The sequence below is a fragment of the Phyllobates terribilis genome, unplaced genomic scaffold (genome assembly GCF_046119375.1).
Source record: "Phyllobates terribilis strain yellow unplaced genomic scaffold, ASM4611937v1 Scaffold_345__1_contigs__length_2012815, whole genome shotgun sequence".
NCBI classification, from domain to species: Eukaryota; Metazoa; Chordata; class Amphibia; order Anura; family Dendrobatidae; genus Phyllobates; species Phyllobates terribilis.
Genome location: NW_027363105.1, coordinates 696360 through 722245, shown reverse-complemented (window position 1 = coordinate 722245; position 25886 = coordinate 696360). Strand labels below are relative to the sequence as shown.

Below are 25886 nucleotides of genomic sequence, written 5' to 3'. Positions count from 1 at the left end.
GTCCACATAGCTTTCTCTTTAATATAATGGGCCCCACATAGCTTTCCCTTTAATATAATGGGCCCCACATAGCTTTCTCTTTAATATAATGGGCCCCACATAGCTTTCCCTTTAATATAATGGGCACCACATAGATTTTATTATTATATAATGGGCCCCACATAGCTTTCCCTTTAATATAATGGGCCCCACATAGCTTTCTCTTTAATATAATGGGCCGCACATAGCTTTCCCTTTAATATAATGGGCCCCACATAGCTATACCTTTAATATAATGGGCCCCACATAGCTTTTACTTTAACATAATGGGCCCCACATAGCTTTCTCTTTAACATAATGGGCCCCACATAGCTTTCTCTTTAATATAATTGGCCCCACATAGCTTTCCCTTTAATATAATGGGCCCCACATAGCTTTCCCTTTAATATAATGGGCCCCACATAGCTTTCCCTTTAATATAATGGGCCCCACATAGCTTTATCTTTAATATATTGGGCCCCACATAGCTTTCCCCTTAATATAATTGGCCCCACATAGCTTTCCCTTTAATATAATGGGCACCACATAGATTTTATTATTATATAATGGGCCCCACATATCCGTCCCTTTAATATTATGGACCCCACATAGATTTATTATAATATAATGGGCCCCACATAGATTTATTATAATATAATGGGCCCCACCTAACCCTCCAGTTTATACACTGCAGTCGCTCTCTTTCTTCTCTTCTTTACCTAGTCCAGTCTTTCGTGACGACTTCCCGCCATGATTCGTCTTTGCAGTTTGCTGTCCAGGTTTCGGCTGCTCCGCACTTTTCAGCAGATCACCGCACTCCTGAAAAACAAAAATGTTACAAATATAAGCGACTTAAATAAATAATGCCGCCCACTGTGCCACCAAATGCAAATATGTGCCACACTGTGCCCATGAGTATATCATTCACCGCATTGAAGTCTGCTCCACTGAGAATATAAATCAGTCACTAGCTTGTGCTCCCATTATAAATAGTGTTGAGCGAGCACTAAAATGCTCGGGTGCTCAAAGCTCGGCCCGAGCTCGCCGTGATACTCGAGTGCTCGACCCGAGCAACGAGCCCATGTTAGTCTATGGGAGACCCGAGCATTTTTGCGGCGGCACCCCCGGCAGTCTGTAGAAAGCCTAAAAAGTGCCCAAAATGATAGTGACAGTGCTCAGATGACATGGGGACAGCATGGGGATCGCCCCAGGAAGCATTTATGACCCCCAGGTCACTGTTGTCAACTATGTGTTCAGAGGCACTTTTACAGGCTCATAAGAAAACGTTCAAAAACGAAAGTGAAACTTTTTTCCTGTGAAATATGTTAAGGAACATCCTTTCCAGGGTAAAGACTTGTGTATAAGGTAAAATAAATAACCAAAAACAAAAATACTCCTCCACACCTTGGGCTATGTTCACAAGTAGCATTTTTTATGCGTTTTTGCACTTTTGTATTGCTTTCAACTGTGACAAATGCATTCACCGGGAAATGTCATTTTAACATTTTACAACCTTATCTGGCCATGTGCTGTGTGACACATGCATACAGTGCTGAAAAGACATGGGAACAGCATGGGGAAGACCCCTGGAAGCATCTCTGACTCCCAGGTCACTGCCTAAAAGTGTGCCCATCAGAAGTGATCCTTGCCGCATCAGAAGATGCAGACTTGTAACTATCCCTGTGCAAGTCCTTGTCCCAGGGCAGTGTTCAATTGTACCTCCCCCATTTCTTGCAATGCAAGCGCAAATATGCAGCCAACCACCCACCCACCCCCAGGCTGCAATACCATACTGCTAGCTTGCACTTGAAATGGGACCTTTTAGTTTTGACGAGGCCGAAGCTGGCCACTACCTCATGGCTGCTTCGGCAGCGAGGTATCCATACTCAGTCCCCAGCCACCCGGCGGCCGGGTGTCCACACTCGGTCCCCAGCCGCCCCGCGGCTGGGTGTCCACACCTGGTCCCCAGCCGCCTGGGGGCGGCGGGGTGTCCATAGACGGTCCCCAGCCACCCCGATTTCTCCGCGGAACATCCCCACACACTTTTCTTAGACTGGCCTGCTTTAGGGCAGCATTGGACGAGCCCACTAGAGAACCCGACTCCATCAGGGGAGGTGAGAGTGTCAAGGTGAGGAGCATGATGATGATAGAAGTTAGCATCTGCATTGTTTTGTTGGAATGCAAGCATAAGTGTGCAACCTGCCACCAACCCACCCCCAGGCTGCAATACCATACTGCTAGCTTGCGTGCACTTGAAATTGGGCCTTTTAGGCATGTGGAGGCCGAAGGTGGCACTACTTAATGGCTGCTTCGGCAGCGAGGTATCCATACTCAGTCCCAAGCCGCCAGGGGGCGGCCGGGTGTCCACACTCAGTCCCCGGCCGCCCCGCGGCCAGGTGTCCATAAACGGTCCCCAGCCGCCCTGATTTCACCGCGGAACATCCCCACACACTTTTCTTAGACTGGCCTGCTTTAGGGCAGCATTGGACGAGCCCACCAGAGAACCCGACTTCTCCGGTGGGCCCTGGCTTCTCTATCAGGGGAGTTGAGAGTGCCAAGGTGAGGAGCATGATGAGGATGATAGAAGTTAGCATCTGCTTTGTTTTCAAGGAATGCAAGCGCATGTATGTAGTAGCGGCTAGGCCTGAGGTGGTCAGCGTTTTGGTGCATATCCTACCTCCTCTGAGGATTGCTGGATGTTTTCCTGCTACTATCCAAGTTCTATGACTCTCGTTAAAACAAAGCTTCAAGTGATAAATGATGGATGAGGTAGTGGCAAAGGAGAAAGAGCAGGAGGAGCAGGGACCGTTCACATCAATATCAGGCCAGTCAACCACATATGTCTTGTAGGATATGTTTCTGTAACAAAAGGAGCGGTTCGGCTACACAGTTATAGGGCATACAGTGAGTGCAATGCCTACCAAAACTTTTGAGGCACTCCAATGCCCCTTGGAAATGACATGGAGGTCAGAGGGCCTTAACTAAACTTTTTTTTCCATTTATAGCAACTGGGTCTCCTGTGCACTGTTGGCCTAAGCAGTGAATGGAAGGCTTTCCAAAAATTATGAGGAACTGCAATGCCCCTTGGAAATGACATGGAGGTCAGAGGGCCTTAACTAAACCGTTTTTCCATTTATAGCAACTGGGTCTCCTTTACACTGTTGGCCTAAGCAGTGAATGGAAGGCTTTCCAAAAATTATGAGGAACTGCAATGCCCCTTGAAACAGACGTGGATTACAGCATACTAAAAACCTTCTACCCATTATTGGGGAGTGTGTCTCCCTTAGTTTTCACCTTTGCATTGAAAAGCAAAAGCTGACTATAATTAGGAGGAAATGCAATGCCCGTTGGAAGAGTCGTGGAGATTAGAGGTAAGGTAATTAAAAACAACATTTCAATGCCCCTTGGAAGACCTGTGCAGTTCAGAGTGGCTTAAGAAGACGCTTTTAATGCCCCTTTGAAGAGACGTGGAGGTCACAGTAGCTTAACAAGACGGTTTTAATGCCCCTTACAAGAGCCATACAGTACAGCATCTTAAAAACATTATTCCCATTATTGGGGAGTGGGTCTCCCATAGTATTTGCTTATGCCTTCCAAGCAAAAGCTTCCAAAAATTATGAGGAAATGCAATGCCCGTTCGAAGAGTCGTGGAGGTCCCAGTAGCTTAACAAGACACTTTTAATGCCCCTCAGAAGAGACGTGGAGGACAGAGTTGTATAACAAGACGCTTTTAATGCCCCTTACAAGACACGTGGAGGTCAGAGTGGTATAACAAGACGCTTTTAATGCCCCTCAGAAGAGACGTGGAGGTCAGAGTGGTATAACAAGACGGTTTTAATGCCCCTTACAAGAGACGTGGAGGTCAGAGTGGTATAACAAGATGGTTTTAATGCCCCTCAGAAGAGACGTGGAGGTCAGAGTGGTATAACAAGATGGTTTTAATGCCCCTTACAAGACACGTGGAGGTCAGAGTGGTATAACAAGACGGTTTTAATGCCCCTTACAAGAGACGTGGAGGTCAGAGTGGTATAACAAGACACTTTTAATGGCCCTCAGAAGAGACGCGGAGGTCAGAGTGGTATAACAAGACGCTGTTAATGCCCCTTACAAGAGACGCTCATTATTCTGGCATTTGGCAATATTAAAAATTATGGTAATCCTAATTGACCTAAAATGGGAAAGGTTTATTCTGATTTCATGTCAGATATTGAGAAAAACCTGCAGATGTGTCTATTTATACAGTGTATGGAAACTTCTGATTTCAACTGTATATATATATATATATATATATATATATATATATATATATATATATATATATATATATATATATATATATATATATATATACACGGCGAAGCTCACACACCACAACACCCACAGCAGAGGAACGGGCTGCACACACACCTGCTCCTGTGAGTGCTGTGAGAGCCCCTCATATCGCTGCTGGCTCCGCCCCTCATGTCGCTGTTGGCTCCGCCCCTCACATCGCTGCTGGCTCCACCTCTCATATCACTGCTGGCTCCGCCCCTCATGTCGCTGTTGGCTCCGCCCCTCATATCACTGCTGGCTCCGCCCCTCACATCGCTGCTGGCTCCGCCCATCAGCCGCTCACAGTCCTCAGCAATATGGAGACTTCCGCACTGATCAGAATCCTCGGGGGCGTGGCCTGTCACTGTAGTCACACAAGGGTTGTCATGGAGATCTCAAGGGAAGGCAGGTGGGCGGGTCTTAGAGCAGGAAGTAGAAGCCGTGCAGTGTGATTGGCTCCTTACCTTCTGCCAGTAATGGAGCAGATATATGGCTCCTATATAATGGAGGGGGCTCAGGAGGGGTTCCCCACCCAAAAGGTCAGGGGATAAATAATACTGGACATGAACGAGGGCAGGAGGACATTATTCTATATTGTAAGAAATCTGATTTCTTCTTTCCTCGCAGTTTTTCCTGTGCAAGGCCACATGTATTGTGCGATAATCTGTGAATATGGGGGGGATCTGCTCCTCACATCCACATCAATCCCCCCACGTCTGAGCTCTCCCTTACAGGGGTCTTCTGCTCTGCACACTGATGCCGTATCCATGGAGATGACATCATGGCCGGTACATGTGGATCTCCCCGATGGGACCCTCATGTATCTGGAGGACGAGGCACTGCTGCTCCTCGGGGAGAGGGGGCACAATTCCTGTACACATGATACAGGGGCTTCTGCCATCTCTGGGCTGAGAATAATGCTGGTAGCGCGCAGTCTACATGATGTGAGGATTACAAGTCTGCAGTCACAGAGAGTCACACAGATGACTGCAGCCTTCAGCTTCACACCGGACAATCCCTTTAAATACATGTATATTGGTCTAAAAATACTTTTTACTATTTTGCTTCATGTAACATTTGCTCTGTTCGGCCTTTACCAGCTTTTTGTTTCCCAGCAGCACATTGATGGCTGCAGAATGAGTTAACTTGAGATTCAGTCAGTGAGCTCCTTATGATGTGGAGTTTCCAGCTCTTTTATTTCTGCGATGATTTATGACTGAATCAGAGATCAGCCCAACTTTCATGCTGGTCTGTGAACATAATCAGTATAATGACCCTACTGTACCCGACCTCAACTCCCAGTGTAAAGTATGATCCCCCAACTGCCCCACACCTCTCCACACTCCATAGAGTATAAGACTCTCGCCATGGTTCTCCACACAGTATAAGGCACTCGCCATGGTCCTCCACGCAGTATAATGCACTCCCTCGTGGTCCTCCACGCAGTATAATGCACTCCCTCGTGGTCCTCCACGCAGTATAATGCACTCCCACGTGGTCCTCCACACAGTACAATGCACTCCCCCATGGTCCTTCACACAGTTCAATGCACTACCCCATGGTCCTCCACACAGTACAATGCACTCCCCCATGGTCCTCCACACAGTACAATGCACTACCCCATGGTCCTCCACACAGTACAATGCACTCCCCCATGGTCCTCCACACAGTACAATGTACTCCCCCATGGTCCTCCACACAGTATAATGCACTCCGCCATGGTCCTCCACACAGTACAATGCATTCCCCCATGGTCCTCCACACAGTACAATGCACTCCCCCATGGTCCTCCACACAGTACAATGCACTCCCCCATGGTCCTTCACACAGTTCAATGCACTACCCCATGGTCCTCCACACAGTACAATGCACTCCCCCATGGTCCTCCACACAGTACAATGCACTCCCCCATGGTCCTCCACACAGTACAATGTACTCCCCCATGGTCCTCCACACAGTATAATGCACTCCGCCATGGTCCTCCACACAGTACAATGCATTCCCCCATGGTCCTCCACACAGTACAATGCACTCCCCCATGGTCCTCCACACAGTACAATGCACTCCCCCATGGTCCTCCACAGAGTACAATGTACTCCCCCATGGTCCTCCACACAGTACAATGCATTCCCCCATGGTCCTCCACACAGTACAATGCACTCCCCCATGGTCCTCCACACAGTACAATGCACTCCCCCATGGTCCTCCACACAGTATAAGACACTCGCCATGGCTCCCCACTCAGTATAATGCATTCCTCCATGGTCCTGTACGCAGTATAATGCAGCCCACCATAGGGTAAAATGCAGCCCCCCCCACCCGTAGGGTAAAATGCAGCCCCAGTCCTCCAGTATTATCAGTACACACTGATTTATAAATAAATACATACTTACCGCTCCTCGTTCCCTGCTGCTTCAGTCTCTGCAGCTGATCACCTCAGCAGCTGCCAGCTCCACTGTCTGACACAGCGTGGCGCGTCATCATGCCGCTGCGTCAGACGCAGAGAAGGAATGATGGGAGAGGGAGTGTCACATGATGCTCCCTCCTCCAGGTTTTCGTGGGCCCCGGGCGAAAGAGTCTCAGTGGCCCCTTTAACACATCCAACCATTCATGATGCACAGATACAGCAGAGAAATTATAGATATAGATATAGTACAATGCCAAACATTTCACTGACTCCTTACATTTCATGAGTGATATCTATTGTAAATTCTACAATAGCTCAGAAACCGGTGAATCCTCACAGCGCACAGTGCAGACCGGACAGTATAGTCCTCCATACAGTGTTATGGCACCACTAAGTCCTCCATACAATATTATGGGCACCACATAGTCCTCCATACAGTATTATGAGCCCCATATAATGCTCCATACAAAATACTGGATCCCATATAATTCACCGTAGAGAATACTGCCTGGTCCCCATGTAATGCCATATGCAGGCTGGACCCCATACAGAGGCCCCACAAGCCCGCTGCATCCCCCACGGGGCCCCCACAAGCCTTCTGCATCCCCCCCCGGGGCCCCCACAAGCCTTCTGCATCCCCCCGGGGCCCCCACAAGCCTGCAGCACCCCCCCCAGAGGACCCAGAAGCCTGCAGCATCCCCCCCCAGAGCACCCACAAGCCTGCAGCACCCCCCCCCCAGAGCACCCACAAGCCCACAGCATCCCCCCCAGGGCCCCACAAGCCCGCAGCATCCCACCCAGAGCACCCACAAGCCCACAGTATCCCCCCAAGGGCCCCCACAAACCCACAGCATCCCCCCCAGGGCCCCAGAAGCCCACAGCATACCCCCAGGGCCCCCACAAGCCCACAGCATCCCCCCCAGGGCCCCACAAGCCCGCAGCATCCCCCCCAGAGCACCCACAAGCCCACAGCATCCTCCCCGGGGCCCCACAAGCCCGCAGCATCTCCCCCAGGGCCCCACAAGCTCGCAGCATCCCCCCCAGAGCCCCCACAAGACCGCAAAATCCCCCTTAGGGCCCCCACAAGCCCGCAGCATCCCCCCCAGAGCCCTCACAAGCCCACAGCATCCCCTTAGGGCCCGCACAAGCACACATTATCCCTGCATTATTCCCCAGAGCCCCCTAAGATCTCCACAAGCATTAATTAACCCCACCAGACTGCCCTCCAGCATTAACCCCCCCAAATCCCTCACTCGCAAGTATCAAGCCCCCTCACCCCAAAAACAACAAGAAGAAAAGACATCAGACCAGCAATTAATAGAACAATCTCCTGTTTCTCAGCTTAGGATACTGACCTCCTCCTGCAGCTTCACCGGCAGCTCTGTCTCTGCATGAGACTCTGGCATCTGGTGCTGAACTAGAACACGCCCCCGGAAATGACATCATACCTGGAAGGATCCCATACATTCTAGCGTCTAGGGCACCGGAAGAGGTAAGTATTGTGTCGGCCGGTGCCCTGAGCAGGCGGGGGTGGCCCATGGCGCGCCGGGATGCCCGACGGCGAGTAAGCCCCCCGCCTGCTCAGGGCCCCTCCGCTTGCCTGGGTGCAGGAGGGGGACCTGATGCAGGGGTACACAGTGCAGGCGACTGCTATGGGGCCCCCCCAGCTCACGGGCCCCATAGCAGTCGCGTGGCCTGCCGCCATTGGCGGGACGCCACTGGGTACAATGGTGTCTGGCCTGGACAATCCTCTGTAAGGGAAACCAAGTCCAAACTGATAGATTTTCCCAGCACTGATACATTGTAGCAAACGGTCAGGACAGGAGGGGGATCGTCTAGACTGAATACCATTGTAATAAATGCTCCGCTGCTGTCAGCATTAGATTTTTTTCAGGTTCTGGATATTAACAAGAATGATTTTATTCTCAGACAACAAGCAGAGATCTTACAAATGGCAGAACAGTGGAATAATCCTTCATTGCAGAGAGGAGAACTTTCCTCCTGTATCCGGCGGATCGTCCTGTGGCTGAGAACAGTCTTTGCGGAGCGATTCCTCCCTATGAGAGGAACGTCGGCGCGGTGGAGCTGCTGTATCAGCCACGGAGGGGAATGAAGAGCAAGAAAGATTTATCCCTCATCCTGGAGGATCCGGAACTGAAGACTGCGGAGATCAAAGCTGAAGGTGAAGCCACATGTGATCTGTATACATCGGCAGAGGGGTCGTCACATGAGGAAATCCCCCCATATATATGGAGATGGCGATCTGTGGGGGCCGGACACAGAATGGGTGTGTGGTGTAACCAAAGAGAACACTAAGTCAGCACAGGAGCTGTGTACACAAAACGGAAGCATTCTGCAAAGTTACTTTATTCTCTTTATCCCCTTCCCGACATCCACAGAATTTAAGTGTCGCAATTCCAATGAGTTGTGGATTTTTGGTTCAAGTTGCCCAACGGGACCAAAAAATAATGTGATAGAAAAGTATTAAAATTGAAATTTATATATATAAAAAAAATCCTTTTAAATTTCCTCCCTCCATTTGTCAATACAAAGCAAGACTAAAAGATTATATATATATATTTATTTATTTAGTATTGACACACTGACAAAAAGTCCGATCTATCACATCATAAATATATTAACCCCTACAGCAAATGCCCAACAGCAAAGATAATCTAAACACCCAGTTTTTTTTTTCTTTTTGGGTAATTTTACCTCCCAAAAAATGCATCAAAAAGAGATGAAAAGTTTGTAGTCGGCAGAGAATGGCATCAATAACCCCCGCAGGTCGGCGAGCAGAAAGCGAACCTCGCCCAGATTCATCAGCAGAAACATGGAACAAATGCCGGGTCTCACAAAATGGTGACACAATACCGGGTTATTTATTACTGTTTGGTGACACCATAATACGGCAATTCTGGCTTCTTAATTTATTTTTCCGCTATTTAACGTGCGGTTTAAATAATTTGGGCTTTGATAGGTCGGACTTTTACAGACACGACAATATAAAATGTTTCTTTTTTATTTTCTTTTTTTTTTACCTCGGAAAATAGGGGTGATTTAACATTTTTGTTTTTTTTTTTTCCTTTGTAAAACTTTTTTCTTTTTTTTCCATTTTTACTTTATTTTTTTATGTCCCCTTAGGGCACTTGAACCTGCAATCTCTTGACTGCTTATTCTATATACAGTAATCCTCTAGTAATGCAGTATACAGTTTATATGATTAAGTCCAGACTGTGGATGAACTTCACAGGAGTACCAAGATGGCAGCCATGCAGGCCTTCACCATTCCCCTGACTGCCATTGTCATCCATTTCCTGGCGATAGCACAATATAAATGCCGCTGTTGGCTCAGGTGGCCACAGTCTACTCAAGTCGCTGCTGTCGGCTCAGGTCACCGCTGTTCTGGGCTGGCTGGCAAATTGCACACAGTAGCAACCCATCCTTACTGAGTTTTATCTATGGCTGATTCATAAAGTGAGTAAAGGTTACAAAGCTTTAAAAAGATAAAGCCGGTGTTATGATGTAATAGTTGAGGTCAAATGCCGACTAGATTCTCATCCACTTCTATCAGTGGGCTACTCAGAGAGGTGTCTGAGACTCTAGTCAGCATGTGACCAGGCTCGGACTGGCCTGCTGGGGAATTTCCTGGTGGGCCCGACTGCAGGGCCAGCACTGACAAGAGAAGGAAGGCTCCTCCCACTCCTACCCTAGCACAGCTATGCACTTGTCTACATTGTGTTCAAAATTATTATGCAAATAATATTTTCTCAGATTTTCCCAAATTACCTATATGAATTGCAGTCATTGTAATTTTCCAGTCCAATAACTATTAGAGTACAATTGAAAGGTTTTTGTACAAACTGCCTATGATAGCAGTATATTTTAAAAAAAATTAAATACTCAAACTGCACTCAAAATGCATGTTCCAAATTATTATGCACAGCAGAGTTTTCAACCTTTTCATTTTAATAAAGAACAAAAAAATGGTCATTTTTGAAATTATAAGCATTAGCAGGTTATTACAAACTGAAATCAAACAGTTTTCAACTCAAAACTTTATTCTAGGTGATGTTACATTTGCACATAGGACCCCTTGTTCGAAAGGAGCTTCTGAACTCTCTCGTCCATTGATTTTGTCAGGTTTTGGATGGTTTCTGCTTCAATTGTTTTGCATGAGGACAGATTACCCTCCCAGAGCTGTTGCTTAGATGTGAACTGCCTCCCGCCATCATAGACACTCCTTTTGATGATGCTCCAGAGGTTCTCAATGGGGTTGAGGTCAGGGGAGCATGGGGGCCACACCATAAGTTTGTCCCCTTTTATGCCCATAGCAGCCAGAGATGCAGATGTGTTATGTGCAGCATGAGACGGGGCATTATCATGCATGAAATGATCTCGATGGTCCAGATGGATGGAGTGGAGGATGGCTGGTTGATGGACACCCCATGCAAACACGGCTACGGCACCAACAAGGAGGAGGTGGAGTAATGTTTTGGGCTGGAATCATGGGGAGAGAGATTGTCGGCCCCTTTAGGATCCCTGAAGGGGTAAAGATGAACTCCATAATGTATGTTGAGTTTCTCAAACAGCACTTCCTGCCATGGTTCAAGAAGAAGAACCGTGCATTCCGCAGCAAGATCATTTCATGCATGATAATGCCCCGTCTCATGCTGCACATAACACATCTGCATCTCTGGCTGCTATGGGCATAAAAGGGGACAAACTTATGGTGTGACCCCCATGCTCCCCTGACCTCAACCCCATTGAGAACCTCTGGAGCATCATCAGAAGGAGTGTCTATGATGGCGGGAGGCAGTTCACATCTAAGCACCAGCTCTGGGAGGGTATTCTGTCCTCATGCAAAACAATTGAAGCAGAAACCATCCAAAACCTGACAAATTCAATGGACGAGAGAGTTCAGAAGCTCCTTTCGAACAAGGGGTCCTATGTGCAAATGTAACATCACCTCGAATAAAGTTTTGAGTTGAAAACTGTTTGATTTCAGTTTGTAATAACCTGCTAATGCTTATAATTTCAAAAATGACCATTTTTTTGTTCTTTATTAAAATGAAAAGGTTGAAAACTCTGCTGTGCATAATAATTTGGAACATGCATTTTGAGTGCAGTTTGAGTGTTTTATTTTTTTAAAAATATACTGTTATCATAGGCAGTTTGTACAAAAACCTTTCAATTGTACTCTAATAGTTATTTGACTGGAAAATTACAATGACTTCAATTCATATAGGTAATTTGGGAAAATCTGAGAAAATATTATTTACATAATTTGGAACACAGTGTATATACCGTATGCTGTGTGTGGGGGGGGGACTTGTCTATATACCGTATGCTGTGTGGGGGGGGGACTTTTCTATATATTATGTGTGTGGGGGACTTGTCTATATACAGTATGCTGTGTGTGGGGGACTTGTCTATATACCGTATGTTGTGTGTGGGGGGACTTGTCTATATACCGTATGCTGTGTGGGGGGGACTTGTGTATATACTGTATTCTGTGTGTGGGGGACTTGTCTATATACCGTATGCTGTGTGTGGGGGGACTTGTCTATATACCGTATGCTGTGTGTGGGGGGACTTGTCTATATACCGTATGCTGTGTGGGGGGACTTGTCTATATACCGTATGCTGTGTGTGGGGGGGACTTGTCTATATACCGTATGCTGTGTGGGGGGGGACTTGTCTATATATTATGTGTGGGGGGGACTTGTCTATATACCGTATGCTGTGTGGGGGACTTGTCTATATACAGTATGCTGTGTGTGGGGGACTTGTCTATATACTGTATGCTGTGTATGGGGGACTTGTCTATATACTGTATGCTGTGTGGGGGGACTTGTCTATATACCGTATGCTGTGTGTGGGGGGACTTGTCTATATACTGTATGCTGTGTGTGGGGGGACTTGTCTATATACCGTATGCTGTGTGTGGGGGGACTTGTCTATATACCGTATGCTGTGTGTGGGGGGACTTGTCTATATACCGTATGCTGTTTGTGGGGGCTTGTCTATATACTGTATGCTGTGTGTGGGGGACTTGTCTATATACAGTATGCTGTGTGTGGGGGACTTGTCTATATACAGTATGCTGTGTGTGGGGGACTTGTCTATATACCATATGCTGTGGGGGGGGACTTGTCCCAGCTCCGTCCTGGGACCTGTATTGTTCAACATCTTTATCAATGATTTAGATGAAGGAATTGAGGGTAAACTGATTAAATTTGCTGATGACACAAAGCTAGGAGGGATAGCTAATACTAGAGAAGAGAGAGAGAGGATTCAAAAAGACCTAAATAAACTGGAGCAGTGGGCAGCAACCAACAGAATGGTTTTTAACAGGGAAAAATGCAAAGTACTACATCTGGGCAATAAAAATGAAAAAAGCATATACAGAATGGGAGGAATAGAGCTAAGCAACAGTACATGTGAAAAAGACTTAGGTATACTAATAGATCATAGACTGAACATGAGTCAACAGTGTGATGCAGCAGCAAAAAAGGCAAATACAATTCTGGGATGTATTAACAGAAGCATACAGTCTAGATCACGTGAAGTCATTATCGGTCTTTACTCCTCTTTGGTTAGACCTCATCTGGAATACTGTGTACAGTTTTGGGCACCACATTTTAAAAAAGACATAGACAAACTGGAGCAAGTTCAGAGAAGAGCGACCAGAATGGTGACTGGTCTGCAAACCATGTCCTATGAGGAACAGTTGCAGGATTTGGGAATGTTTAGCTTGCAAAAAAGAAGACTGAGAGGAGACTTAATAGCTGTCTACAAATATGTCAAGGGCTGTCACATTGTAGAAGGATCATCTTTATTCTCATTTGCACAAGGAAAGACTAGAAGCAATGGGATGAAACTAAATGGGAGGAGACACAGATTAGATATTAGAAAAAACTTTTTGACAGTTAGGGTGATTAATGAGTGGAACAGGCTGCCACGAGAGGTGGTGAGTTCCCCTTCAATGGACGTCTTCAAACAGAGGCTGGACAGACATCTGTCTGAGATGATCTAGTGAATCCTGCTTTGAGCAGGGGGTTGGACCAGATGACCCAGGAGGTCCCTTCCAACTCTACCATTCTATGATTCTATGACTTGTCTATATACTGTATGCTGTGCGTGGGGGACTAGTCTATATACCGTATGCTGTGTATGGGGGACTTGTCTATATACCGTATGCTGTGTGGGGGGGGACTTGTCTATATACCATATGCTGTGTATGGGGGACTTGTCTATATACTGTATGCTGTGCGTGGGGGACTTGTCTATATACTGTATGCTGTGTGTGGGGGGGACTTGTCTATATACAGTGTAATGCACACGCCTGGGCTGAGTGGCGTGTGCGTGTGTGTATGTAGTGATTCCACTGTGCCATGAACCGGAGAGTGCCTGGAGGGGCGTAACTAAGTATCTGCCCGATCCGACCAAGGTCGCATGACGGCATACGACGCCAGTGCACCAGGGAGGAACCGATCAGAGGGACCAGGGTCTACTCCAGGTCAGACTCTGGACACGGCTGTTGACCCACACCGGGGAATACAGGAACAGGCAGACTAGAGCGCAGGCTGGGTAGGGTCCAGTACAGACTGGGAGACAAATTCGAAACCGCAGACGCGGGGGACAGGGCAGAGCAAAGCGAAACCGCAGACGCGGGGGACAGGGCAGAGCAAAGCGAAACCGCAGACGCGGGGGACAGGGCAGAGCAAAGCGAAACTGCAGACGCGGGGGACAGGGCAGAGCAAAGCGAAACCGCAGACGCGGGGGACAGGGCAGAGCAAAGCGAAACCGCAGACGAGGGGGACAGGGCAGAGCAAAGCGAAACCGCAGACGCGGGGGACAGGGCAGAGCAAAGCGAAACCGCAGACGCGGGGGACAGGGCAGAGCAAAGCGAAACCGCAGACGCGGGGGACAGGGCAGAGCAAAGCGAAACCGCAGACGCGGGGGACAGGGCAGAGCAAAGCGAAACCGCAGACGCGGGGGACAGGGCAGAGCAAAGCGAAACCGCAGACGCGGGGGACAGGGCAGAGCAAAGCGAAACCGCAGACGCGGGGGACAGGGCAGAGCAAAGCGAAACCGCAGACGCGGGGGACAGGGCAGAGCAAAGCGAAACCGCAGACGCGGGGGACAGGGCAGAGCAAAGCGAAACCGCAGACGCGGGGGACAGGGCAGAGCAAAGCGAAACCGCAGACGCGGAGGGGACAGGGCTCTGTTCACACGGAACAGACTAGAAGGGAAAGGCAGAACCAGATACCCACAGGGTACTTGCAGAGAAGTAGCGAGTGGACCACAAACTCACAAACGGAAGTACAGTGACAACGAGCAGGAGTTAGGTACGAGTTCAGACTCTGCAGAAAAAGGGAAGGTACGGACACAGAGAAAAACAAAGCAAGCTAGGAGAGTATTCAGACAAGAACAGACACAGCAGCAAGATAAAGGAGCGGGTCTAGGTATGCGGCCCCTAGAAGGCGGAACGAACAGGCAGGAGCAAGTTCACACAGGCCTGGAAATACAGCCTCCAGGATAGGCAGAAGACAACAGGCTAGAAGATAATACAGACAGGACACAGTTCAGACACGGGAACTGATACCGAAGGCAGGAAACATAAACAGGACCTGGCATATCAGTAACCAAAGGCCAACTGACAGAACACAATGCTCAGGCATGGGTTAATTGGAGCAGCTGGTTTAAATACCAGATGATAGACAGCAATAGGCTGAGGACGCACAAGGGGTGTGCCTGCAGCAGGTACAAAAAGCAAGAAGTGATCGGGAGCCGCCCTTAAGCAGCAGAAGCAGAGGCTAACAGACAGCACGGAGGGAAGCCAGACTAGCAGACTGGACTGGAGATCAAGTGCGCGCTCTTGCACAGTGGGAGATGGACCACTATGCAAGGACGCCGCCAGGTATGTTACATACAGTATGCTGTGTGTGGGGGACTTGTCTATATACCGTATGCTGTGTGTGAGGGGGACTTGTCTATTTACTGTATGCTGTGTGTGGGGGACTTGTCTATATACTGTATGCTGTGTATGGGGGACTTGTCTATATACTGTATGCTGTGTGTGGGGGACTTGTCTATATACTGTATGCTGTGTGTGGGGGACTTGTCTATATACCGTATGCTGTGTGTGGGGGACTTGTCTATATACCGTATGCTGTGTATGGGGGACTTGTCTATATACTGTATGCTGTGTGTGGGGGACTTGTGTATATACTGTATGCTGTGTGTGGGGGACTTGTCTATATACTGTATGTTGTTTGTGGGGGACTTGTCTATATACCGTATGCTGTGTGTGGGGGACTTGTCTATATACTGTATGCTGTGTGTGGGGGAGCAGTGGGCAGCAACCAACAGAATGGTTTTTAACAGGGAAAAATGCAAAGTACTACATCTGGGCAATAAAAATGAAAAAAGCATATACAGAATGGGAGGAATAGAACTAAGCAACAGTACATGTGAAAAAGACTTAGGTATACTAATAGATCATAGACTGAACATGAGTCAACAGTGTGATGCAGCAGCAAAAAAGGCAAATACAATTCTGGGATGTATTAACAGAAGCATACAGTCTAGATCACGTGAAGTCATTATCGGTCTTTACTCCTCTTTGGTCAGACCTCATCTGGAATACTGTGTACAGTTTTGGGCACCACATTTTAAAAAAGACATCGACAAACTGGAGCAAGTTCAGAGAAGAGCGACCAGAATGGTGACTGGTCTGCAAACCATGTCCTATGAGGAACGGTTGCAGGATTTGGGAATGTTTAGCTTGCAAAAAAGAAGACTGAGAGGAGACTTAATAGCTGTCTACAAATATGTCAAGGGCTGTCACATTGTAGAAGGATCTTCTTTATTCTCATTTGCACAAGGAAAGACTAGAAGCAATGGGATGAAACTAAATGGGAGGAGACACAGATTAGATATTAGAAAAAACTTTTCGACAGTTAGGGTGATTAATGAGTGGAACAGGCTGCCACGAGAGGTGGTGAGTTCCCCTTCAATGGACGTCTTCAAACAGAGGCTGGACAGACATCTGTCTGAGATGATTTAGTGAATCCTGCTTTGAGCAGGGGGTTGGACCAGATGACCCAGAAGGTCCCTTCCAACTCTACCATTCTATGATTCTATGACTTGTCTGTATACCGTATGCTGTGTGTGGGGGACTTGTCTATATACCGTATGCTGTGTGTGGGGGACTTGTCTATATACCGTATGCTGTGTGTGGGGGACTTGTCTATATACTGTATGCTGTGTGTGGGGGACTTGTCTATATTCTGTATGTTGTGTGGGGGGGACTTGTCTATATACCGTATGCTGTGTGTGGGGGACTTGTCTATATACCGTATGCTGTGTGTGGGGGACTTGTCTATATACTGTATGCTGTGTGTGGGGGACTTGTCTATATACCGTATGCTGTGTGGGGGGGACTTGTCTATATACTGTATGCTGTGTGTGGGGGACTTGTCTATATACTGTATGCTGTGTGTGGGGGACTTGTCTATATTCCGTATGCTGTGTGTGGGGGACTTGTCTATATACCGTATGCTGTGTGTGGGGGACTTGTCTATATACCGTATGCTGTGTGTGGGGGACTTGTCTATATTCCGTATGCTGTGTGTGGGGGACTTGTCTATATACCGTATGCTGTGTGAGGGGGACTTGTCTATATACCATATGCTGTGTGTGGGGGACTTGTCTATATACCGTATGCTGTGTGTGGGGGACTTGTCTATATACCGTATGCTGTGTGTGGGGGACTTGTCTATATACTGTATGCTGTGTGTGGGGGACTTGTCTATATACTGTATGCTGTGTGTGGGGGACTTGTCTATATACCATATGCTGTGTGTGGGGGACTTGTCTATATACCATATGCTGTGTGTGGGGGACTTGTCTATATACTGTATGCTGTGTGTGGGGGACTTGTCTATATACCGTATGCTGTGTGTGGGGGACTTGTCTATATTCCGTATGCTGTGTGTGGGGGACTTGTCTATATACCGTATGCTGTGTGTGGGGGACTTGTCTATATACCGTATGCTGTGTGTGGGGGACTTGTCTATATTCCGTATGCTGTGTGTGGGGGACTTGTCTATATACCGTATGCTGTGTGAGGGGGACTTGTCTATATACCATATGCTGTGTGTGGGGGACTTGTCTATATACCGTATGCTGTGTGTGGGGGACTTGTCTATATACCGTATGCTGTGTGTGTGGGGGTCTTGTCTATATACCGTATGCTGTGTGTGGGGGACTTGTCTATATACCGTATGCTGTGTGTGGGGGACTTGTCTATATACCGTATGCTGTGTGTGGGGGACTTGTCTATATACTGTATGCTGTGTGTGGGGGACTTGTCTATATTCTGTATGTTGTGTGGGGGGGACTTGTCTATATACCGTATGCTGTGTGTGGGGGACTTGTCTATATACCGTATGCTGTGTGTGGGGGACTTGTCTATATACCGTATGCTGTGTGGGGGGGACTTGTCTATATACTGTATGCTGTGTGTGGGGGACTTGTCTATATACTGTATGCTGTGTGTGGGGGACTTGTCTATATACCGTATGCTGTGTGGGGGGGGACTTGTCTATATACCGTATGCTGTGTGTGGGGGACTTGTCTATATACTGTATGCTGTGTGTGGGGGACTTGTCTATATACCGTATGCTGTGTGTGGGGGACTTGTCTATATTCCGTATGCTGTGTGTGGGGGACTTGTCTATATACCGTATGCTGTGTGTGGGGGACTTGTCTATATACCGTATGCTGTGTGTGGGGGACTTGTCTATATTCCGTATGCTGTGTGTGGGGGACTTGTCTATATACCGTATGCTGTGTGAGGGGGACTTGTCTATATACCATATGCTGTGTGTGGGGGACTTGTCTATATACTGTATGCTGTGTTTGGGGGACTTGTCTATATTCTGTATGTTGTGTGGGGGGGACTTGTCTATATACCGTATGCTGTGTGTGGGGGACTTGTCTATATACCGTATGCTGTGTGTGGGGGACTTGTCTATATACCGTATGCTGTGTGGGGGGGACTTGTCTATATACTGTATGCTGTGTGTGGGGGACTTGTCTATATACTGTATGCTGTGTGTGGGGGACTTGTCTATATACCGTATGCTGTGTGGGGGGGACTTGTCTATATACCGTATGCTGTGTGTGGGGGACTTGTCTATATACTGTATGCTGTGTGTGGGGGACTTGTCTATATACCGTATGCTGTGTGTGGGGGACTTGTCTATATTCCGTATGCTGTGTGGGAGGGACTTGTCTATATACTGTATGCTGTGTGTGGGGGACTTGTCTATATACCGTATGCTGTGTGTGGGGGACTTGTCTATATACCGTATGCTGTGTGTGGGGGACTTGTCTATATTCCGTATGCTGTGTGTGGGGGACTTGTCTATATACCGTATGCTGTGTGAGGGGGACTTGTCTATATACCATATGCTGTGTGTGGGGGACTTGTCTATATACCGTATGCTGTGTGTGGGGGACTTGTCTATATACTGTATGCTGTGTGTGGGGACTTGTCTATATACCGTATGCTGTGTGTGGGGGACTTGTCTATATACTGTATGCTGTGTGGGGGGGGACTTGTCTATATACTTTATGCTGTGTGGGGGACTTGTCTATATACTGTATTCTGTGTGTGGGGGACTTATCTATATACTGTATGCTGTGTGTGGGGGACTTGTCTATATACCGTATGCTGTGTGGGGGTCTTGTCTATATTCCGTATGCTGTGTGGTGGGGGAGGGGGTGCTGGACTTGGTTCTCTTTGCTATATGTGGGGGAGCGGGGACCTGGATAAATATGCTATACATGGAGGAGGGGACCTTGGCTATATACTTTGTGTGGGGGAGCGGGGACCTGGCTATATACTTTGTGTGGGGGAGCGGGGACCTGGCTATATACTTTGTGTGGGGGAGCGGGGACCTGGATAAATATGCTATACATGGAGGAGGGGATCTTGGCTATATACTTTGTGTGGGGGAGCGGGGATCTTGTCTATATACTTTGTGTGGGGGAGCGGGGACCTTGTCTATATACTTTGTGTGGGGGAGCGGGGACCTGGCTATATACTTTGTGTGGGGGAGCGGGGACCTGGCTATATACTTTGTGTGGGGGAGCGGGGACCTGGCTATATACTTTGTGTGGGGGAGCGGGGATCTTGTCTATATACTGTGTGTGGGGGAGCGGGGACCTGGCTATATACTTTGTGTGGGGGAGCGGGGATCTTGGCTATATACTGTGTGTGGGGGAGCGGGGACCTGGCTATATACTGTGTGTGGGGGAGCGGGGATCTTGGCTATATACTTTGTGTGGGGGAGCGGGGATCTTGGCTATATACTGTGTGTGGGGGAGCGGGGACCTGGCTATATACTTTGTGTGGGGGAGCGGGGACCTGGATAAATATGCTATACATGGAGGAGGGGACCTTGGCTACATACTGTGTGTGGGGGAGCGGGGACCTGGCTATATACTTTGTGTGGGGGAGCGGGGACCTGGCTATATACTGTGTGTGGGGGAGCGGGGACCTGGCTATATGTGGTAGGTGTGGGGCAGTTGATGTTACGGGGGCAGCTTTATTGTGAATGTATATGTAGTGGGTACAATGTGGAGGACTCTTTATAGATCACAGACATCATATGTGCTGATCAGGAGCCTTTCTGTGAATGCTATGTGTCAGGTCAGAGCTGCACTATTGCTAGATGATCTTGTGGGTGAACGTCTCATTCAGACGTCTGGTTTTTTACATCCATGTTATTGACAGACATAATACGCACCTTTATCATCTATGGGGCAGTTCATATATCCATATATATATATATTTTTATTTGCATATAGTAACATACATTGATACAATTCAGATCGATCCCTTTGATGAAAATCAGTTTTGTTTTTTTTTGCTTTTTTTTTTAATGTACCAGAAAACTACAGATGTCTGAATGAGGCCTGAAGATCTGTTCAAATGTGGCAGATTGTTCCTGGAGGATTTCCATAGAAAATCAGAGCAAATTAGCAAAAATCCGCAAGAAAATCCACAACAGCAAATTTGCACTTCATGATTTTGGTGCAGATCTTTCTGGTAATTCACTGTGGAAAACAGCAGCGTGTAAAATAAAAATAAATAAACTTGCTGGGAGTTGTAGTCCCTCACCACATACTGCAGTGCTATTATGACGCACTGATGGTTTAGTTACATGATCGGTGCCTGCGCTGTCACTTGCTGGGAGTTGTAGTCCCTCACCACATACTGCAGTGCTATTATAACGCAGTGATGGTGAACTGTGTATCTAATCCTCTCCTGTGTGATACTGTCTGCTGAGCCGTGTATCTAATCCTCTCGTGTGATACTGTCTGCTGAGCCGTGTATCTAATCCTATGCTGTGTGATACTGTCTGCTGAGCTGTATATCTAATCCTATGCTGCGTATCTAATCCTCTCCTGTGTGATACTGCCTGCTGAGCCGTGTATCTAATCCTGTGTGATACTGTCTGCTGAGCTGTGTATCTAATCCTATCCTGTGTGATACCATCTGCTGAGCTGTGTTTCTAATCCTCTCCTGTGTGATACTGTCTGCTGAGCCGTGTATCTAATCCTCTCCTGTGTGATACTGTCTGCTGAGCTATGTATCTAATCCTCTCCTGTGTGATACTGTCTGCTGAGCTGTGTATCTAATCCTCTCCTGTGTGATACTGTCTGCTGAGCTGTGTATCTAATCCCCTCCTGTGTGATACTGTCTGCTGAGCTGTGTATCTAATCCTATGCTGTGTGATACTGTCTGCTGAGCTGTGTATCTAATCCTATGCTGTGTATCTAATCCTCTCCTGTGTGATAATGTCTGCTGAGCCATGTATCTAATCCTCTCCTGTGTGATACTGTCTGCTGAGCCGTGTATCTAATCCTCTCCTGTGTGATACTGTCTGCTGAGCTGTGTATCTAATCCTCTCCTGTGTGATACTGTCTGCTGAGCCGTGTATCTAATCCTCTCCTGTGTGATACTGTGTGCTGAGCTGTGTATCTAATCCTATCGCGTGTGATACTGTCTGCTGAGCCGTGTATCTAATCCCGCCCTGTGCGATACTGTCAGCTGAGCCGTGTATCTAATCCACTCCTGTGCGATACTGTCTGCTGAGCTGTGTATCTAATCCTCTCCTGTGTGATACTGTCTGATGAGCTGTGTATCTAATCCTCTCCTGTGTGATACTGTCTGCTGAGCCGTGTATCTAATCCTCTCCTGTGTGATACTGTGTGCTGAGCTGTGTATCTAATCCTCTCCTGTGTGATACTGTCAGCTGAGCTGTGTATCTAATCCTCTCGTGTGTGATACTGTCTGATGAACTGTTTATCTAATCCTCTCATGTGTGATACTGTCTGCTGAGCTATGTATCTAATCCTCTCATGTGTGATACTGTCTGCTGAGCTATGTATCTAATCCTCTCCTGTGTGATTCTGTCTGCTGAGCAGTGTATCTAATCTTATCCTGTGTGATACTGTCTGCTGAGCTGTGTATCTAATCCCCTCCTGTGTGATACTGTCTGCTGAGCTGTGTATCTAATCCTCTCCTGTGTGATACTGTCTGCTGAGCTGTGTATCTAATCCTCTCCTGTGTGATACTGTCTGCTGAGCTGTGTATCTAATCCTCTCCTGTGTGATACCGTCTGCTGAGCAGTGTATATAATCTTATCCTGTGATACTGTCTGCTGAGCTGTGTATCTAATCCCCTCCTGTGTGATACTGTCTGCTGAGCTGTGTATCTAATCCTCTCCTGTGTGATACTGTCTGCTGAGCTGTGTATCTAATCCTCTCCTGTGTGATACCGTCTGCTGAGCAGTGTATATAATCTTATCCTGTGATACTGTCTGCTGAGCTGTGTATCTAATCCTCTCCTGTGTGATACTGTCTGCTGTGCTGTGTTTCTAATCCTCTCCTGTGTGACACTGTCTGCTGAGCTGTGTATCTAATCCTCTCCTGTGTGATACTGTCTGCTGAGCTGTGTATCTATTCCTATGCTGTGTATCTAATCCTCTCCTGTGTGATAATGTCTGCTGAGCCATGTATCTAATCCTCTCCTGTGTGATAATGTCTGCTGAGCCATGTATCTAATCCTCTTCTGTGTGATACTGTGTGCTGAGCTGTGTATCTAATCCTATGCTGTGTATCTAATCCCCTCCTGTGTGATACTGTCTGCTGAGCCGTGTATCTAATCATCTCCTGTGTGATACTGTCTGCTGAGCTGTGTATCTAATCCTATGCTGTGTGATACTGTCTGCTGAGCTGTGTATCTAATCCTATGCTGTGTATCTAATCCTCTCCTGTGTGATCATGTCTGCTGAGCCATGTATCTAATCCTCTCCTGTGTGATGCTGTCTGCTGAGCCATGTATCTAATCCTCTTCTGTGTGATACTGTGTGCTGAGCTGTGTATCTAATCCTATGCTGTGTATCTAATCCTCTCCTGTGTAATACTGTCTGCTGAGCTGTGTATCTAATCCTATGCTGTGTGATACTGTCTGCTGAACTGTGTATCTAATCCTATGCTGTGTATCTAATCCTTTCCTGTGTAATACTGTCTGCTGAGATGTGTATCTAATCCTATCCTGTGTAATACTGTCTGCTGAGCTGTGTATCTAATCCCGCCCTGTGTGATACTCTCTGCTGAGCTGTATCTCTAATCCTCTCCTGTGTAATACTGTCTGCTGAGATGTGTATCTAATCCTATCCTGTGTGATACTGACTGTTGAGCCGTGTATCTAATCCTCTCCTGTGTAATACTGTCTGCTGAGCTGTGTATCTAATCCTATGCTGTGTGATACTGTCTGCTGAGCTGTGTATCTAATCCTATGCTGTGTATCTAATCCTCTCCTGTGTGATAATGTCTGCTGAGCCATGTATCTAATCCTCTCCTGTGTGATACTGTCTGCTGAGCCGTGTATCTAATCCTCTCCTGTGTGATACTGTCTGCTGAGCCGTGTATCTATTCCTCTCCTGTGTGATACTGTGTGCTGAGCTGTGTATCTAATCCTATCGCGTGTGATACTGTCTGCTGAGCCGTGTATCTAATCCCGCCCTGTGCGATACTGTCAGCTGAGCCGTGTATCTAATCCACTCCTGTGCGATACTGTCTGCTGAGCTGTGTATCTAATCCACTCCTGTGCGATACTGTCTGCTGAGCTGTGTATCTAATCCTCTCCTGTGTGATACTGTCTGCTGAGCTGTGCATCTAATCCTATCCTGTGTGATACTATCCGCAGAGCAGTGTATCTAATCTTATCCTGTGTGATACTGTCTGCTGAGCTGTGTATCTAATCCCCTCCTGTGTGATACTGTCTGCTGAGCTGTGTATCTAATCCCCTCCTGTGTGATACTGTCTGCTGAACCGTGTATCTAATCCTCTCCTGTGTGATACTGTCTGCTGAGCCGTGTATCTAATCCTCTCCTGTGTGATACTGTGTGCTGAGCTGTGTATCTAATCCTCTCCTGTGTGATACTGTCAGCTGAGCTGTGTATCTAATCCTCTCGTGTGTGATACTGTCTGATGAACTGTTTATCTAATCCTCTCATGTGTGATACTGTCTGCTGAGCTATGTATCTAATCCTCTCCTGTGTGATACTGTCAGCTGAGCTGTGTATCTAATCCTCTCGTGTGTGATACTGTCTGATGAACTGTTTATCTAATCCTCTCCTGTGTGATACTGTCAGCTGAGCTGTGTATCTAATCCTCTCGTGTGTGATACTGTCTGATGAACTGTTTATCTAATCCTCTCATGTGTGATACTGTCTGCTGAGCTATGTATCTAATCCTCTCATGTGTGATACTGTCTGCTGAGCTATGTATCTAATCCTCTCCTGTGTGATTCTGTCTGCTGAGCAGTGTATCTAATCTTATCCTGTGTGATACTGTCTGCTGAGCTGTGTATCTAATCCCCTCCTGTGTGATACTGTCTGCTGAGCTGTGTATCTAATCCTCTCCTGTGTGATACTGTCTGCTGAGCTGTGTATCTAATCTTCTCCTGTGTGATACTGTCTGCTGAGCTGTGTATCTAATCCTCTCCTGTGTGATACTGTCTGCTGAGCCATGTATCTAATCCTCTCCTGTGTGATACTGTCTGCTGAGCTGTGTATCTAATCTTCTCCTGTGTGATACTGTCTGCTGAGCTGTGTATCTAATCCTCTCCTGTGTGATACTGTCTGCTGAGCTGTGTATCTAATCCTCTCCTGTGTGATACCGTCTGCTGAGCAGTGTATATAATCTTATCCTGTGATACTGTCTGCTGAGCTGTGTATCTAATCCCCTCCTGTGTGATACTGTCTGCTGAGCTGTGTATCTAATCCTCTCCTGTGTGATACTGTCTGCTGAGCTGTGTATCTAATCCTCTCCTGTGTGATACCGTCTGCTGAGCTGTGTATCTAATCCTCTCCTGTGTGATACCGTCTGCTGAGCAGTGTATATAATCTTATCCTGTGATACTGTCTGCTGAGCTGTGTATCTAATCCTCTCCTGTGTGATACTGTCTGCTGTGCTGTGTTTCTAATCCTCTCATGTGTGACACTGTCTGCTGAGCTGTGTATCTAATCCTCTCCTGTGTGATACTGTCTGCTGAGCTGTGTATCTAATCCTATGCTGTGTATCTAATCCTCTCCTGTGTGATAATGTCTGCTGAGCCATGTATCTAATCCTCTCCTGTGTGATAATGTCTGCTGAGCTGTGTATCTAATCCTCTTCTGTGTGATACTGTGTGCTGAGCTGTGTATCTAATCCTATGCTGTGTATCTAATCCCCTCCTGTGTGATACTGTCTGCTGAGCCGTGTATCTAATCATCTCCTGTGTGATACTGTCTGCTGAGCTGTGTATCTAATCCTCTTCTGTGTGATACTGTGTGCTGAGCTGTGTATCTAATCCTATGCTGTGTATCTAATCCCCTCCTGTGTGATACTGTCTGCTGAGCCGTGTATCTAATCATCTCCTGTGTGATACTGTCTGCTGAGCTGTGTATCTAATCCTCTTCTGTGTGATACTGTCTGCTGAGCTGTGTATCTAATCCTATGCTGTGTATCTAATCCTCTCCTGTGTGATAATGTCTGCTGAGCCATGTATCTAATCCTC

The 25886-nt window shown here is 47.3% G+C and overlaps 1 pseudogene; it reads left to right on the top strand.

Moving 5' to 3' along the window:
• The first annotated feature begins 2291 nt into the window (after positions 1 to 2291).
• The window catches only part of LOC141222227 (dynein axonemal heavy chain 12-like), a 165573-nt pseudogene continuing 141978 nt past the window's right edge, over positions 2292 to 25886 (top strand).